General features: G+C 39.2%; 1 long non-coding RNA gene across 1 annotated transcript; it reads right to left on the bottom strand.

The window, feature by feature from the left end:
• Window positions 1-16,285: 16,285 nt before the first annotated feature.
• Window positions 16,286-18,271, bottom strand: LOC311261116. The gene is made up of 3 exons (XR_014623094.1): window positions 18,092-18,271; window positions 17,274-17,328; window positions 16,286-16,787 (listed from the first exon to the last, which is right to left on the bottom strand). It is a non-coding gene; the product is annotated as an uncharacterized lncRNA (long non-coding RNA).
• Between the last annotated feature and the right edge of the window lie 346 nt (window positions 18,272-18,617).

The following is an 18,617-nucleotide window of genomic DNA, read 5'->3' as shown; positions in this document are numbered from 1 at the left end:
TGTTCTGGTGAGTTATCCCTAAACAAGCTAACATGGTTGAAGTAAAAAATAAAAAAAAAAGACAGATTTAGCTCCAGAGGCCGTGTTCGGCCAGTGATGTTTTAATGCTGATATTTTTCAATTGTTAGGACGCTAGCTGTGGTTGTAAAAGCTGTGTTAAGGCTAGTGCAACTCAATTTTACAGTTGCACTTTCTTTTTTTAAATGTTAGATGATAATAATCCTATACATCTTTTGTGAAGTCACAAATCCGAGTCCTCACTACCTTAAGTGCACACTGAAAAAAAGTCTGTTAGCTTCATAGCAGAGTTAACCCATAGCAGAGTTGTTGCTGGCAGTGTGTTTGGTGTTCACTGCTTTCAGTGTTTACAGCCTTCAATACCTATAAACACAGGCTCACTATCACAATTATAATATTTGGAGTCATACACGGACCGAAATGCTATGTTATCATTAGCTTCAACATTGGTCACTGCAAATTCAAACTGAGCAGCTAACTCTTGCTAGTTTTGATTCCTCTGTGTTTTGTTACATGAATAGATTGAAACACAGTTAAGCAGATTCACTTTATTGACCCCAAATTTAGTAAAAAAAATTATTAAGAGCAGCTGGTTTTCCAGGCATTGCAAACGAAATGAAACATTAGAAAATGGAAATGTGTGTCTATTGGAAACAATAGCTCAATACAAAAATATAGGAGTAACATTATTGAAAGACTGCATGTTGTTAGTCAGATGATGTTTAATTTTTATTTTTTTTTATTATGTTCGTTTAATTTAGCTGAAAAAAAATCTAAGCCTGGTGATTACCATAAACATAAAAAAACAGCACATACTTGCTTAAATTGAATTGTGAATTGACTGAAAAGTTACTAAGCACTCTTTTTAATTCTGATTGTAAGGTAGGCTATATGTTTTTTTAATATTGTACTGTCATGACAGCGATGGTGTTGTCGGTTTACCTTCTACGTAGCATCTTCAAAAGTGTGCATTAAAATGTGACATAGAATGTTATACATCACATTGTAATTTCTCCATCTATTATCAAAGTATTTATTAGTAATACAGTGGAAAATAGTAGAAATGTGAGTATTTGGTTAACATGTTGATTTACAGTGTGTGTCCCTAAACTCTCCATACATTAGGAGGGCATTTCAAGCATCAGACATCTGTGGACCAACGCAATAAAGATTTCCACTCTCCTGAGAGCAGAGAAAGAGGGTAAGGAGTGTTTGCCATGATGACACATTATTGGTTAATCGTATTTCACACACAGCTTAATATAATTTTTATTTACGACAAAAAATAACTATAGTGGTATAAATGTATTGGTTGATTTTATTACCTAATTGCTAATCTTTTTTTAAATTTATTTATTTATTTTTTATATATAAATATAATCTCCTTATTTTGCTCTGAGTGCACCAGAATGATGCATTTGACTTTAATATGTACAATATTATCTTCCAGGGGAGCATGCCATCCAGTGACCTTATTCTGTCCAGATTCTGTGGGAAACACTGGATCACTTGATGGATCAATCTCATTGATGGATATCCCTGAACATTGAACTAACCCTGCGCTCCTGCATGGCTTACTCTGGTTGACTGTCAGCAACCCCACACTCCAAACATTATAGCAATCCAGTCACAATCACATCTATCCCTGTTATCACAAACTTTAGGCCTAAGAAATGCACTTCTGATCTCACCAGTTCAGCTAACCTCAGTAATCTTATCCATATCCCTCCAGTTATCAGCCCCTCACACAGCAATGCACCTCAAAAAATAAAAATGGCTCTATTAAATGTCAGGTCACTTACAAATAAATCATTTTTAATAAATGAACTCATCAGCACCCACAGTTTAGATTTAACTTTACTAACTGAAACCTGGCTTGATAAAAATGGAGCCACTACACTCATTGAGACTGCGCCTCCAAACTTAAATTTCTTCCATACCACTAGGACGGATAGGAGAGGTGGTGGGATTGCTGCTGTCTTCTCTGACATTTATGGCTGTAAGGAAGTCCATCTTGGTGAATTCATATCATTTGAATATCTTGCTTTATCCGTACATTGCAAAACTACAGTCTTAATAATAAATGTTTACCGTCCACCAAAATCCAAATGTGGATTTTTGGAAGAACTTTCTCAGCTATTATCTCAGGTTTCCACTGATTATGACTGTCTTATTATATCTGGTGACTTTAATATTCACATTGACATTAAAACTGATCCAGATGCCATAAGCTTTATTAGTCTGCTGAAGGCATTTGACCTCTCTCAACATGTCCGTGGACCCACCCACAATAAAGGACATACTCTTGACCTTGTCATCTCAAAAGGACTTAACATTACAACACCTCTTGTTGTGGATGTAGCCTTTTCTGATCACTGTTGCATTTATTTTGATGTTTCTGCTTTCCCTGTACAACATAACAGTTCCCTATTACTCAAAAGACGCATAATTAATGACAATACTATAGAAAGCTTTCAAAAAATTGTAAATGAGATGTCACTGTCCATGACATCTTCAAGTGGGGACCTTGTGGACAACTTCAACTCAAAGATACAGAGTGTGTTTGACAAAATTGCACCACTCAAAACTAAATATGTAAAAAAACAGAAGGCTCCCTGGAGAAATGAAGTGGACATCAGATACTTAAAGAGAAAGTGTCGTCAGGCAGAGCGACAGTGGAGAAAAAAAAGACTTCAGGTTCACAATGACATCTATAAGGATAAACTGAATGAATATAACAAAGCAATTAAACAAGCTAGACAATCATTCTTTTCTAAAATCATCAATGAAAACATTAATAATAGCAAAGTGCTTTTCTCCACTGTTGACAGACTCGTTAACCCACCATCCACCATTCCTTCAGAAATGTTGTCCTCAGAAAAATGTGATCAATTTGCTTCTTTCTTTAATAACAAAATCATTACTATTAGACAAAACATCACTGCTCTAAAATCGATAACTGAACTTGCCCTTCCTCTCTCCAGGAATTCCACCTGTGTCATGTCTCACTTTAAATGTTTAAATCTGACAGAGCTTGACAATATTGTTGGTCAGCTCAGGTCCTCCACCTGCTGCCTGGATCCTCTCCCAACTGCTTTTTTCAAAAATGTCTTTAACTGCTTAGCATCAGAGGTTTTACATATCATTAACCAGTCTCTACAGTCAGGTATATTTCCCACATCATTAAAAACAGCTGTCATCAAACCACTTCTGAAAAAAAACAATCTGGATCAAAGTGTCATCGCAAATTATAGGCCTATCTCCAACTTACCATTCCTCAGCAAAATACTTGAAAAAAGTCTACATTCAGCTCAAGAATTATCTTGCATCAAATAGCCTTTTAGATACTTATCAGTCTGGTTTTCGGCCCCACCATAGCACAGAAACGGCACTCATCAAAGTTTTAAATAATCTACATATAAACACAGACTCAAAAAATCTCCATTCTTGTTCTACTTGATCTTAGTTCTGCGTTTGATACCGTTGACCACAAAATCTTACTGGAAAGGCTTGACAGGTGGGTTGGCTTGTCTGGTCCAGCTCTAAATTGGTTCAGAACCTACCTTCATGATAGGCAGTTTTACGTCTCCATTGGTGAATTCAACTCCAACACTATGAACATTACATGTGGGGTACCCCAAGGGTCAATTCTTGGACCACTGCTGTTCAATCTCTACATGCTTCCACTCTCACATGTCATACGCAAACATAATCTTAGTTACCATAATTATGCAGACGATTCGCAACTTTACATTTCACTACACCCAGATGACCTATCACCCATAATATCCCTCACTCAGTGTATCAAAGACATTACTCAATGGATGTCAGAAAATTTTTTACAACTAAACAAAGACAAAACAGAAATACTCATCTTTGGTGCACAGGCTCAGAGTTAGAAAATAGCAGCACATCTCAACTCTCTCTCTCTTGACAGCAAAACTGAAGCAAGGAATCTGGGTGTAATCATCGACAGCAATCTAAATTTCAGAAGTCATATCAACCACATTACAAGATCATCTTTCTATCATCTCAAAAATATTTCCAAATTGAGGGGCTTCCTGTCAAAATCAGACTCAGAAAAATTAATCCACGCATTTATAACAAGTAGACTAGATTACTGTAATGGTTTATTCACTGGACTCCCAAAATCAAGTATTCAGAGGTTACAACTAATTCAAAATGCAGCTGCACGTATTCTCACTGGTACCAAGAAATATCAACACATCACACCTGTTCTTAAATCTTTGCACTGGTTACCTGTTAGTACAAGAATTGATTTCAAAATACTACTCCTGGTTTACAAAGCACTACATGGCCTTGCACCTCAGTACATCACAGACATGCTCATCACCTACACCCCAACAAGAACACTTCGGTCAACAAGCAGTGGCAACTTACTCATTCCTCGCACCAGATCCAAAGAAGGGGAGGCAGCTTTTAGTGTTTATGCCCCACGAAAATGGAACACCTTGCCTGACACAGTTAGACATGCCACATCAGTAGCCATCTTTAAAAACAGATTAAAAACATATCTTTTCTCAACAGCATTCTCTTGAACTGTGTGTGTATGTTGTGATGGCCTCAGGGTTGGCCCTGTTCTGTCCTCTGGTTGTGCATCTCCTTTGTTTCAGGAAGTGGATGGGTGGAGTTGAGTCGTCAGTGATGCAACGCACCTGAGCAGGCCGGGCTCAGGTGTCTATAAATCAGACCTGCAGAATCCTCTCTCTCTCTCTGGCCCTGACCTGCTGACTGACTCTATAATTTGTTTCTATATTGTGTTCTATATCCATACACCCACACAGACATTGCATACATACTGATTGACTGATGGACATAATTATATTGTTTATTTTGTTTATTTAATTAAAACCTTTTGTATGATTTACAGACTATGTGTGGTCTCCCACTTTTGTCACCTACTGTTGAGCCAGGTTGTGACAAAATGGGGGCTCGTCCAGTCCTGATTTTTCTTTGTCTGGTAAGTTTTTTTAATGTATTAGGTTTTTTTTGTAGTCTGCTCGAACTAGTACTGTTTGTGTCACTTCTGTCTCATGCTAATCTGCACTACTAAAGGTTTGGGGTTTGCCTTTTAAAGGAGAATAGAGTGAATTAGCATTAAGTTGTGCTATGGATGACTTGAGGTGGTAGTCTGGGTATTAAAGATGCTAAGTACTAGTTTTGGGAGGCCTCATAGTCTGGAGTTTTGGTTATTAGTTGTGATGGTGATCAGTTTGTCTGTGTATGCATAGGTTTGTTTAGGGTTCTTGTATGGTTAATTGCTTTGTTTTGGTCAGTTGTGCATATGTTTAGGGCTGTCTTGGGTAAGGCTGGAGACAGTTTTGGAAATTGAGGGCCATGGAGACAGTGTTGATTGTTTGCGGTGCACATGTTAGAATTTGAGCTTTCCCTGGTAGGATGAAGGAACGTTTCTCCTTTGGGATTCGTTTGTAAATCTTGATAGTGTTGCAGTGAAAACGGTTAGAGCAGTTGTCTCGGGGGCACATCCCTAGATTCAAGGGGGTCGCTGTTTTTGCAGTTGCCTTGCTTGTTCTAGTGGTTTTTTAGTGCATAAATACCCACTGTAAGTAACTGCATGAAGACTAGGGTTGAGATTAATAAGTTTCTGGGTAGGTAGTTAGTGGGAAGGCTCTAATTTTTACTGCACCTCAGGGATCAATATTGTTCTGTTATCGCTACTGTCACTGGCTTTGTTCAGTCTCCATCAGATGAACTTTTGAATAGTTGTACAAAGGAGCAACTCTTGAAGCTCGTTGAGCATTATGACGTTGATATTGGAGAAAAACGGTTAAAAGAGGAAATTAAAGGGTCGTTGAGGGCTGCTTTAATGGAAAATGGTGTTTAGCCGACTTCTTTGCAGAGTCCAAGTGGCAGTGTTGGTGAGTTTGTGGGTTCTACTACAGCAGTTTTAACCTTTGAGCAGCAAAAAGAGCTGTTGCTGTTGCAGATGGAGAGGGATAAATTGGGCATAGAAAAGGAACGGCTAAGGCAGTCTCTGGAAAAGGGAAAACTGGAGTTGCAGCAGTACAGATTAGATCTAATTAAGGCAGGTAGACTATCGGGTGATGCTAGTGCAGAGTGGTCAGAAAAGTCTGTAGCAACAGGTTCACAAAGTTTGAAAATGTTTGACGTGGTGGGCAACTTGCGTTTAGTACCGAAGTTTGAGGAGAGAGACCCAGACACATTTTTTTCCCTTTTTGAACGTGTCGCCAATGTGAGAGGTTGGCCTGAGGCTGACCGTGTAGCTATGTTGCAGTCGGTATTGACAGGAAAGGCCCAAGAAGCGTATTCAGCGCTTGGTGACATTGACAGTCAGAATTATTCTACTGTTAAAGATGCAATTTTGAAAGCTTATGAGCTGGTACCAGAGGCCTATCGGCAGCGTTTCAGGTCTTGGAGGAAGTCTGATAAGCAGTCACATGTTGAGTTTGCAAGGGACTTGACTAAACATTTCAACAGGTGGTGTGCTGCATTGGAGGTTACTACTTTTAAAGATCTGTGTGATCTCATGATACAAGAGCAGTTTAAAGACTGTATTCCACCTGAAGTTGCCACTCATATTGCTGAGCGGGGGGTACAAACTGCATCTGAAGCTGCTACGCTGGCAGATGAATATATACTGGCACATAAAGGAAAATTTGGAAAAAAATGTGTTTCGGATAATGCTACTGCTAAAGCTGTTGGTCGCTCTGCAAAATTTTCTTGGTCTGAGTCTGCAAAAATGAATCATGGTCCACGTTTGGTTGATTTTGATCAAGAGTGAAATTATTGCCATGATAGGGGACATTGGAAAGCAGAGTGTCCTGTACTGAAAAGCAGGGTAAATCGCACTGGGTGGAAACATGTTAAACCAGCTGCTTTCAGTGCTCCAGTTAAGAAAGTTCCAGTGGTTTCTGAGGAGATGCTTGGTTCAGTTAAACCTGAAAATGAGAAATATTCTGGTTTTGAAGCTTTTGTGTCAGATGGGTTTGTATCTCTCACTGGTAGTGACAGTAAAGTGCCTGTGAAAATTCTCCGAGATACAGGAGCAAAGGATTCATTTATTCTGGCTTCTGTGCTGCCCTTTTCCCAGGACTCAGATACTGGTGATTGTGTGCTTGTACGAGGAATGGGTTTAACTGTCCTATGTGCTCCTTTGCACAAAGCTAGACTGTCTTGTGACCTTGTGGATGGTGATGTCCACATTGGGGTCAGGCCTGCTCTGCCTATGGATGGGGTAGATGTGATTTTGGGGAATGATTTGGCTGGCAATCGTGTCTGGGCTGATGGCTCTCCACCTGTTAGGTCTACACCTTTGTTAATGGAACCAGATGACTGTAAACAAGAGTTCCCTGAGGTCTTCACAGCTTGTGCTGTGACACGTGCAATGACTAGAGATCAGTCAGATTCCACAGTTCAGAAGGAAGAGTGTGATTTGGAAATTGATTGGCATGTGGCTGGATCTTTTTCTATCTCTCAGCAGGAGCTTATCAGTGAACAGCGAGCGGATGCTACTTTGAGTGAGCTGTTTGACCAGGTGCAGCCTAGCATTCAAGCTAAAAATGCAGCCTGTGGTTATTTCCTGCAGAGTGAGGTATTGGTCCGCAAGTGGGTGCCCCAGGGTTTGGATTGTGTTGGTGAGTCGATTGTTCAAATAGTAGTTCCAACTAAGTATCGAAATTAAGTGTTGAAATGTTCTCATGACCAGACAGGGCATTTGGGAGTTAAGAAAACATACTGTCACATTTTGTGTTACTTCTTTTGGACTTGCCATATATGTCAAGTAACAGGTAAGCCAAATCAGTCTATTAAGCCGGCCCCACTATGTCCAATCCCTGCAGTGGACAACCCATTTGAACATTTAATCGTCGATTGTGTTGGGCCTTTGCCTAAATCAAAATCTGGGTCTGAGTATTTGTTGACTGTGATGTGCCAGGTCACGCGTTATCCAGCGGCCTATCCCTTGCGTACTATCACAGCTAAATCTGTAGTCAAGGCTTTGACTCAGTTTATTGCCATATTTGGAATACCAAAGATCATTCAGAGCGACCAAGGGTCGAACTTTTCGTCACATTTGTTAGCACAAGTTCTTAATATCAAGCATAACCAAGCATCTGCTTATCATGCACAAAACCAAGGTGCTTTAGAACGATTTCACCAAACTCTCAAGTCTTTGTTGCGAGCATTTTGTACAGAAATGGACAGGGACTGGGAGGAAGGTTTACCATGGTTGCTTTTGGCTGCCAGGGAGGTTTGTCAAGAGAGTACTGGGTTCAGTCCTAATGACCTAGTCTTCGGCCACATGGTACGTGGGCCTTTGGTAGTGCTTCGGAGTGAGTGGATTACAGATGATCCCCCTCCCAACCTGATAGACTACGTAAATGGTTTCCGACACAGGCTTTATATGGCTGGTCAATTGGCAAAACAAAAACTTGTAAAATCTCAGGCTAGGATGAAGCATTTCTATGACCGTCGTTCTGAGATGCGACAATTTAGTGAGGGTGACCAAGTACTAGCGTTGTTGCCGATTGTGGGGTCACCATTTCAGGCAAGGTTTGTGGGACCATATACTGTAGTGCGACAGTTGTCTGAACAAAACTATCTAATTGAGACTCCAAATCGCAGGAAAAGAAACCAGCTCTGCCACATAAACTTGTTGAAACCATATTATGCTCGTGCATCGTCTCAGGTTATGTCAGGCGCCTCAGAATCCTCTTCACCAGAAGTGTGTCCGGTTTTGACTGCTTGTACTGTGGAGCAATCAGCATTGTGTGGGGGGGAAGATGTGGTGGCCCCTGATGATTCTATACTGCGCGGTCGTTTAAAGAATTCTGAGTCGCTTCAAAATCTGGATGTTTTGTTGGCTCATTTGACTGTTGAAAAGCGTACTGAGTTGGCTGAACTGATAAAAAGTTACCCATCCTTGTTTGGTGACACACCTTCAAAAACTAATGTTATTGAGCACGACATTGATGTGGGTGATGCAAAACCAATTCGTCAGAGATTCTATCGAGTCTCTGAGGAGAAGCGAAAAGTAATTGATAGTGAGGTTAAGTACATGCTTGATAACCACATTGCTGTACCCTCTGCTTCTAGTTGGGCTTCTCCTTGTTTGCTTGTTGAAAAATCGGATAAGTCACCACGATGCAATGGGTAGGCCCAATTCCTACCCATTGCCTCGTGTCGAGGACTGTATTGACCAAGTTGGTGCAGCAAAGTATGTGAGCAAATTCGATCTATTAAAAGGGTACTGGCAGGTGCCATTGACCCCAAGAGCTCAGGAAATATCTGCTTTCATAACACCATCTGGCCTGTTTTCATATACAGTCATGGGTTTTGGCTTACGGAATGCACCAGCTACATTTCAACGACTCATGAATATGATTGTTAATGGACTTGAGGGTTGCGCTGTATATTAAGATGATGTGGTGATATACAGTAATACCTGGGAGAATCATCTAAGTCGCATTCGTGCTTTGTTTGAACGTCTAGCAGATGGAAATTTGACCATAAACTTGGCAAAATGTGAGTTTGCAAAAGCTACTGTGACATATCTTGGAAAGGTTGTGGGTCAGGGTCATGTGCAGCCTGTTTATGCCAAAGTTACAGCTATTGAGGAGTTTCCTGTCCCGACCACTAAAAAGGAACTAATGAGGTTTTTGGGTCTTGTTGGTTATTGCCGCTGTTTTTGCCGGAATTTCTCGACTGTGGTGGCTTCTCTGACTGACTTGCTGAAGGCTAAAGCAAAATTCATTTGGTCTGACTCATGCCAGCAAGCTTTTTGTAATGTTAAAGCTTTGTTGTGTTCTGCTCCAGTTTTGGTAGCTCCCCGATTGGATCAACCTTTAAAAACTACAAGTGGATGCAAGCCATGTTGGAGCAGGTGCTGTACTCCTTCAAGTTGATGAACAAGGCATTGAACATCCAGTTAGCTTCTTTTCAAAGAATTTCAACTCCTATCAACTGAATTATTCTGTGATAGAAAAAGAAGCGCTGGCATTAATTTTGGCTTTGCAGCACTTCTATGTGTACCTCGACTCTGGAATACCGATCGTAGTATTCACCGACCATAACCCACTAACTTTTTTGAATTCTCTGCAGAATCCTAATCAGAGGCTCATGCGGTGGGCTCTGTTTCTGCAGCCGTACAATTTGGACATCCGGCATATTAAGGGCAAAGATAATGTTATGGCGGATGCCTTGTCCCGTGCACCTTTGTAACTCTCTAACTTGAATAATATTTCCTGTCTTCTGCTGCCTCTGTTTTCCTTCTTCTTAATTTGCTTCTAGGCGCCAAGGTTGCTGAAGTTGGAGATGCGGAGTCTGGAGATGGTGGGGAGTGTTAAAGTACGTAAAGGTGTGTTTGGGGCAGTCACCATCTTGAGCGCTGATGTCAAGGTTGCCCAGCATGGCGTGGATATGTTGATGTATTATGTTTGGGTTTCAGGGTAGGAACCCTGTTTTCATGGGGGGGAGTGTGATGGCCTCAGGGTTGGCCCTGTTCTGTCCTCTGGTTGTGCATCTCCTTTGTTTCAGGAAGTGGATGGGTGGAGTTGAGTCGTCAGTGATGCAACGCACCTGAGCAGGCCGGGCTCAGGTGTCTATAAATCAGACCTGCAGAATCCTCTCTCTCTCTGGCCCTGACCTGCTGACTGACTCTATAATTTGTTTCTATATTGTGTTCTATATCCATACACCCACACAGACATTGCATACATACTGATTGACTGATGGACATGATTATATTGTTTATTTTGTTTATTTAATTAAAACCTTTTGTATGACTTACAGACTATGTGTGGTCTCCAACTTTTGTCACCTACTGTTGAGCCAGGTTGTGACAATGTGTGTGTGTGTGTGTGTGTGTGCATGTGTCCATATGTGATTGTGTGAGTGGGTACGCTTGTGTGAGTCTAGTGTGTATGTGCTGAAAATGACATATATGATTGTTTACTTGCACTAGCACTCTTGTTGTTTTCTATTCGATTTCTAATTGTTTTTTATAGAACTATGTACACCTGTTGTGAAGTACATTGAGTCTGCCTTGTGCATGAAATGCGCTTTATAAATAAAGCTGAATTGAATTGATTTATTATATCAAATTATAAGTGTGTTGTTCTACTGTTTTTTTTAAACTTTATTTTATTTGTATGGCACTTTTCATACATACAGTAACACAAAGTGCCTCACAGAGGATAAAAACATAAAATACATTTTTTAAAAACCCAACCCCACAAATAAACACATATAAATACATAAACACATACACACTCAGGCACAAACGCAGGCGTACACACAGACACACACACACACACACACACACACACACACACACACACACTCACACTCACACGCACACACCTACACTGACTGTAACTGAGGAGACATGGCTGGGCACCAAGACCTGAGGTGAGGAAGAAGCTACGTTTGGGGGCCACGCACACTGAGAGAAATAATGGTCTTTAACCACAGGGGGCGCCGCCACAGGGACCACCCCATCCCAGGCACACATGAGGTCCCACACCACGGTGCAAAGCCCTCTAGGCACCCTGGCCAGAGCCGTCCACGGGACAGCACCCCCATCGGCAGACCAAAAACAACTCCCAGTGTGGTAGGCCCCCATTATGGAAACAACGGAAATGCGAGGGACTAAAACAGTAAAATAAGATAAAAGTATAAAGCTAAAAACTGAAGTAATAAAAACGATTAAGACATAAAGAAAAACAATAAAACAATAGGATAGCGTAAAAGGTAAAAAGGCTAAAGCTGATGGATTAAGAGAGTAAAAGCTAAATTAAATAGTAAAAAATAGAATAGAATAATAAAAAATTATAAGAATAGGGGTAAGAGCATAAAAGGAATTAAAAAGAATTAAACAAGCTTAGTTAAAAGCTTGATTAAAAAGGTGGGTCTTGAGCCTCTTTTTAAAAACATCGACAGTCTCTGCAGCCCTGAGATTCTCCGGCAGGCTGTTCCACAATCGGGGGCCATAATAACTGAATGCCGCCTCCCTGTGTGTTTTAGTTCTTACTTGTGGTATGGTTAAAAGGCCGGCACCAGAGGACCTCAGGGTCCGCGAGGGTTGATATAGTAAAAGTAGTTCAGATAAATAAGAAGGCCCGAGACCGTAAAGACATTTAAAAACTAATAAAAGAACCTTAAAATCGATCCTGAAACGCACGGGGAGCCAATGCAGCGATTTTAAAACTGGTGTAATGTGCTCCCGCCCTCTGGTCCTCGTCAGCACGCGTGCGGCTGAGTTCTGTAGTAATTGTAGATTATGCGTGTACTTTTTGGGAAGACCAGAGAGCAGGGCATTACAGTAATCTAAACGACAAGAGATAAAAGCATGCATCAGCACCTCCGCGCTGGCCTGGGAGAGAAACGGGCGGACTCTGGCTATATTCTTAAGATGGTAAAAACCTATCTTTGTTATGTTTTTGATGTGTGGAATAAAAGCGAGCTCAGAGTCAAAAATCACGCCCAGATTTTTTACAGATTGTGATGGTTTAAAATCCTGTAACTTTGGTAAAAGTTTCTCTCTCTGGCCTTCAGGACCAATGACTAAAACCTCTGTTTTGTCCTGGTTGAGCTGTAGGAAGTCTGCTGCCATCCATGACTTACTCCTATATCTAAAATGCAGTTAAAAAGGGCATCAATTGGTCCTGTGTCATCAGGAGACACGCGATGTACAGCTGCGTATTGTCAGCATAGCTATGAAAGCTGATGCCGTGCCTCCTGATGACGTCCCCAAGGGGAAGCATGTAAAGATTAAAAAGAGTTGGACCTAAAATTGACCCTTGGGGAACTCCACACTTTGTCTCGTGGATTCTAGAGGAAAATGTATCCATACTTACAAAGAAACGTCGATCAGTAAGGTAGGACGTGAACCAGTTAAGAACAGTACCAGAGAGGCCGACCAGGTTCCTCAGTCTGTTTAATAAAATGTGATGGTCTACCGTATCGAAGGTGGCGGTTAGATCCAGTAGAACCAACACTGTGAGTTTATGATTATCTAAATTGCTCCTGATGTCATTTAAAATCTTTAAAAGGGCTGTCTCTGTACTGTGGTTCATCCTAAAACCAGATTGATGGCTCTCTAAAATATGTTTTGAGTTTAAAAGATCATTTAATTGATTAAAAACAACACTGTAAAAAAAAAATCCGTAAAAAAACGAATAAAGTCCTGGCAGAAAATTACCAGGAATTTATCCGTTAATGTCACAGACACTTCTGTTAATCCTAAAACGGATAATTCCGTAGATTTACAGTATATCCTCTGTTTATTCACAGACACGTAATCCTAAAACGGATAATTCCGTAGATTTACAGTATATTCTCTGTTTATTCACAGACACTTCTGTTAATCCTACAACGGATAATTCTGTAGATTTGCAGTATATTCTCTGTTTATTCACAGACACTTCTGTTAATCCTACAACGGATAATTCCGTAGATTTACAGTATATTCTCTGTTTATTCACAGACACTTCTGTTAATCCTACAACGGAAAATTCCGTAGATTTACAGTATATCCTCAGTAGCATTTGCTATCAAGAAATGTCTTCACCACTGAAAAATCTGTACCATTTCTATGGACAATTTCTTTAAATCTGAAACATAAAATTCTGAATAGTCAGTACCAGCCTATATTTTCTGGTAAATAAACATGTATTTTCTTCCACTCTAATGCTAAAATTCAATGACAAATGGTATCCATCATCAGACCACTGTAATGTAATGTAATTAAATGAGTTAAAATAACTAAACATCTAATACAGCAACATGATCAAATACACACACATCACCACAACATATATAAATTGAACATGTTTATTTTTTATGCCATGAAGGATATGCATAAAAGTGCATTCAACGGCTACATTTTTAAATGACAAGTTTTTTTACGAATTATTTTAACAATATGCAAAGCACCATGTTTTGGATGAGATCTGAGAATTCCAATATTTGTTGGAGCGGAAGATTATGAAGTGATCGGGGCATCCCTAGTTCATTCAATGTTTTGTGTTAGCTTTAAACACATAAAAGACAAAAACAATACATTGAACGACAACTCATTGAACTATGTGCAAAGCACCATGTTTTGGATCAGACTTTTTGCTTTAAAACAGCAACAAACTGAATAAAACAAATTAAAAACATTAAAATTAGGATTCATAAAGTGCATTCTAGGGATGGCCCAAAAGATAATCATATGAGATCTGAGAATTCCAATATTTGTTGGAGCGGAAGATAATGAAGTGATCGGGGCATCCCTAGTTCATTCAATGTTTTGTGTTAGCTTTAAACACATAACAGACAAAAACAATACATTGAACGACAACTCATTGAACTATGTGCAAAGCACCATGTTTTGGATCAGACTTTTTGCTTTAAAACAGCAACAAACAGAATAAAACAAATTAAAAACATTAAAATTAAGATTCATAAAGTGCATTCTAGGCATGGCCCAAAAGATCATCATATGAGATCTGAGAATTCCAATATTTGTTGGAGAGGAAGATTATGAAGTGATCGGGGCATCCCTAGTTCATTCAATGTTTTGTGTTAGCTTTAAACACATAACAGACAAAAACAATACATTGAACGACAATTCATTGAACTATATGCAAAGCACCATTAAAAGTGCTCACTTTGTAGAAGATTGTTCAAACAGCAGCAAACAGAGTAAACAACTATACATTCATTAATAACATGACAATAATGGTGTTGCACCAAAAGGTGGTCACAAACAAGTAAAACAGCTTTTAAACTTTTTTTTAAACATTTCCAAATACATGGCAAAAATCATCATCAACAGTTAAACAGCTCAAACTGCCATCCATGGATTTTCGAAGTTGTTAAGTTCAGACAGGAACTTCAGCAGTCTTGGAGGAATGTGCTGGTGTTTGGTCCCCTTCTTCTCTGCCTTTGACCCTCGCTCAGGATTTATTCCCAGGAAAACTCTTAAAGAAATGGATTTTTTTTTTAGCTACACAAGTAATGAAATGAATGAAACTGACAGAGTAACATGCAGACCAAGTTGAGATGGAAAAATCCTTGTAAATCCAATTTGAGCATTGTTCCATTACAAGACAACTACTATAATAAAGTAACATTTGTAAATCATTTTATCCATTAATAATCTGGTTAAAAATCTGATATAAGAGACTGATCAGCCAGTCACCAGTCATGACCGATCAGCTGAAAATCGGCTGGTCTTAATTGGGGACAAATAAAATCGACCATGAAATGATCAAATTGCCATACTTAATACTGTCCAATTCAGCTATTGCATTAATAATGCTACGACTTAATGTTTCAAATGGTTTCCATTTGCATCTCAGTCATGTGAGTTTGTCAGCTGAAATACGTCTTACACTATACACTCACCAGCCACTTCATTAAGTACACCTGTGCAATCTAATGCAATCCAACACAACAGCTCTGTCAGAGATGATAAGTGAAGGTGATAATTATACTTTATGTTTATTATTGAGGTTGTAGTGGGTGGTGCTGGTGTACTGGAGTGCAAGAAAAGTGTTCCTAATATTTTGTCCTCCTCAATGTATGGTTAAACTCCAGGGTCCAGAAGAAATCAGGAAAAGCTTGCACACTGATCAGACAAAAGGAATGTCCACTCCAAAGGTTGATGGATGTCACAGTTCCATTTTAAATGGTCCATCAAAAATATATAAACAGGTATTATACAGCTGAAATATATTTTAGTATATATTTTTGATCGACCATTAAACATTTATAAAGTATAAGGACAGCATTCAATATAATGCACTCAAGTACACCACCAACATTCACTATGACCTCAATAATAAACAAAGTATAATCATCACCTTTCTGACAATGTCAACAAAAACTGAAAATGTAAAAGCTTTGTAAAAGAAGAATGTATATTATATTGCACAGATGTGCCTAATGAAGTGTCTGGTGAGTGTATTTACAATGTCCAACTTAATAAACAGCAACACAATATGCTCTATACATAACATTTCAAAACATAAACAAAAGGTTGCTTACCGTTGTATGAATTCCAGGGTGACTGACATCTCCTGTGGGTATTTTATGTTTAAAACATAAAACAAAGAGAAAGTGTAGCTCAGGGCCACAATGAGGGAGTTGATATGGTCATTGACAACTTTCTGATCGACAGCAATTGTTCTGGCCTAAGGAAAGAAGGGTTTTCAGTTCATTTTTGCAGCCACTAGGTGGTGCTATTTCTGTTTCTTTATTATGGCCTCATTGTTTACCTTTAGTGTCCTGTAGGCGGCCATCTTGTTTTTCCCTGACACTGATAGAGAGCACATTGTGGAGTCAGGTAGCAGAAGGATCTACATCCATCCTCTGTGTGGAATTACTTTAAGAAGCATCGTCTGTGAGTACAGTATGATTAGGATGCCTACGTTGCTCTGTTTCTTGCATTATGTTTGTGTTATGTGTAGATGACTCTGTTAGGCCACATTTTGTTCATGTGGTTTCATTGCCAAGCTAACTTGATACGCTAACGGCTTCTAGCTAGCTGAATTGTTAGCCATGTATGTAGAGACAGATTTATGAAGCTTGTTGTGCTCATCATTGTTTTTATTTTCTTTCATCATTTTCAGTTTTACCCCATTCAAATGCTGTCAATAAGCAGTGGTGCTCAATAAACCAATTGAACATTGACCACAGTGTGAGAAAGGAGTTATCTGTCTGTCTAGCCAGGAAGGGGACTCTTGACGAGGGCAGAACAGCAATCTTGAATCGTTGATCACCTTAAACACAGAATAACTTAGATATTAGAAGATAGAAAATATTAACAAAAAAAAGAAAAACAAAGCACATCCACTTCAGAAAACCACTGCAAACATAATTATTTAAATCTGGCTACCTTATATTACAAGTGGTGTGGCCTTTGTTCAACAAAGTGCTGCATTTTAATTTATTTTTTAACTTTGACTGCAAAAAAACAAAGAAAAAGTGTTCCAATTGTCTTAGCTAAGTACAAGTACTTAGTTACTGTACTTAAGTAGTTTTTGGGAGGTTTTTATATTTATCAGGACTTTTACTCCACTACATTTACATTGGATGAAGTAGAAGTATTTTTAAGCATGCAGCTTAACTTAATTTGACTGGCACTTTGCACAGAGAGTAAAGAGTAAGAAGTAGGAGTAAAGAGTAAGAGTTAACAGTAAAGAGTAGTCGATAAGAGTAAGTGAAATCCATAACATGCATGCCTAAATATTATACAGACTACATACCCATGATAAGGATGCAAGGGGTGCTTGGGATGCTCAGTCCAGCAGCAGTTGACTCCTGTTGTTGGAAAATAAAATATCAAAGAAACACGAATGTCATGAACTTTGTTTCCATTGTATACAGTATTTACTGTATACATGTACTGTATACAGTACAGTCATACTTACATCATAAATTACTAGGTAGTAGTAACTACAATAAGCCTAAACCTCGAAAGCTCATTTTTTGCCCAGTTTTTGTTAAGAGCTTTGAAGTACATCTAAAACTCATTTTTAGCTCTTATACAAACTGATAATCCTTGTATCAAGAGCTCTGTCAGAGCGAAAAGATACTTTAAGATGTAAAAAAGAAAAAAGTTTGTTTTTTGGCTCATTAAAAAAGTTACTGTGTACCTTTAACATTAGAACCCTTTGGTTTTCAGTTCATGAATATTGAAACATATTTCACCAAGAGATATCGTTGTTAGGTTGAGGAGCAGGGAGGCACGTAAATAAAAAGGCAGCAGCTAAGGAATTCCATTTGTCAGGAAACAAACCAAATACGTGGGATTTACTGATTTCTTTATAAATTTGTTTTAAACAAGGTGAGATAGATAGGTGAGAGAACCATAGCCCATACATAAAGGGGCTTTTTAATTTTTTTTGTGAAGGGAAATTAAAATCACATTTTCCTTTTTTTGTGGGTGTGTCCAAAGTCTGTGAAAATACTGATGCATCTTGTGTTCATTTTCTGGGGTTTAAATCCATACAAGCCATTACAAAAAATAGGTCTAATGAATATCTGCAAAACAAAAACAACATAATAAAAAGTATAAACCTACCTCACTTTGGCAGAAAAGGAGATCAGGCTTTTCCTTGAAGAATTTCGCAATGCCTGAGATCAGCTGTACTGGATCTTCACCTGGTGGCATCTTCATCCCATTTAAGTCGAGGAAGTCTTTGATGCTCTTTCCCTTTCTGGACATTTCTTCTGCCAGCTTTGTTTGCACTGGTAAGCCAAGGAGGGTACATGTGTGGTCAAACAGGTGAACAGCTTCAAAAAGGAAGGGCCACTCTTCCAGTACTGTTTTTACAGTGCTTCCTTTGTTGATAGTTGCACGCTGGATGGAATATGTTTCAGTCATCAATTTGCGAACACATGACTCCTGAAGATGACGGGTTTTGAAGGCACTTTTCAAGTCATCTTGTTTAGACTCTAGTTCTGCTATATCCTCAATAGCAGGCTGCCACTCCACACACCCATAACGATCTGAGAGTGTGGACTTTTTCCTCACTGCGTCTTCACCCTCTGCTGGCCTCTTTGTTGAGCTGAAGGTAAATGGCCTTCTAATATTTTCAAGTCTGTTT

The sequence above is a fragment of the Pagrus pagrus genome (assembly GCF_965226575.1).
Source record: "Pagrus pagrus genome assembly, chromosome: 8".
Lineage (NCBI taxonomy): Eukaryota > Metazoa > Chordata > Actinopteri > Spariformes > Sparidae > Pagrus > Pagrus pagrus.
Note: the sequence above shows the minus strand (reverse complement) of the source record. Positions and strands in the feature narration are given on the sequence as shown.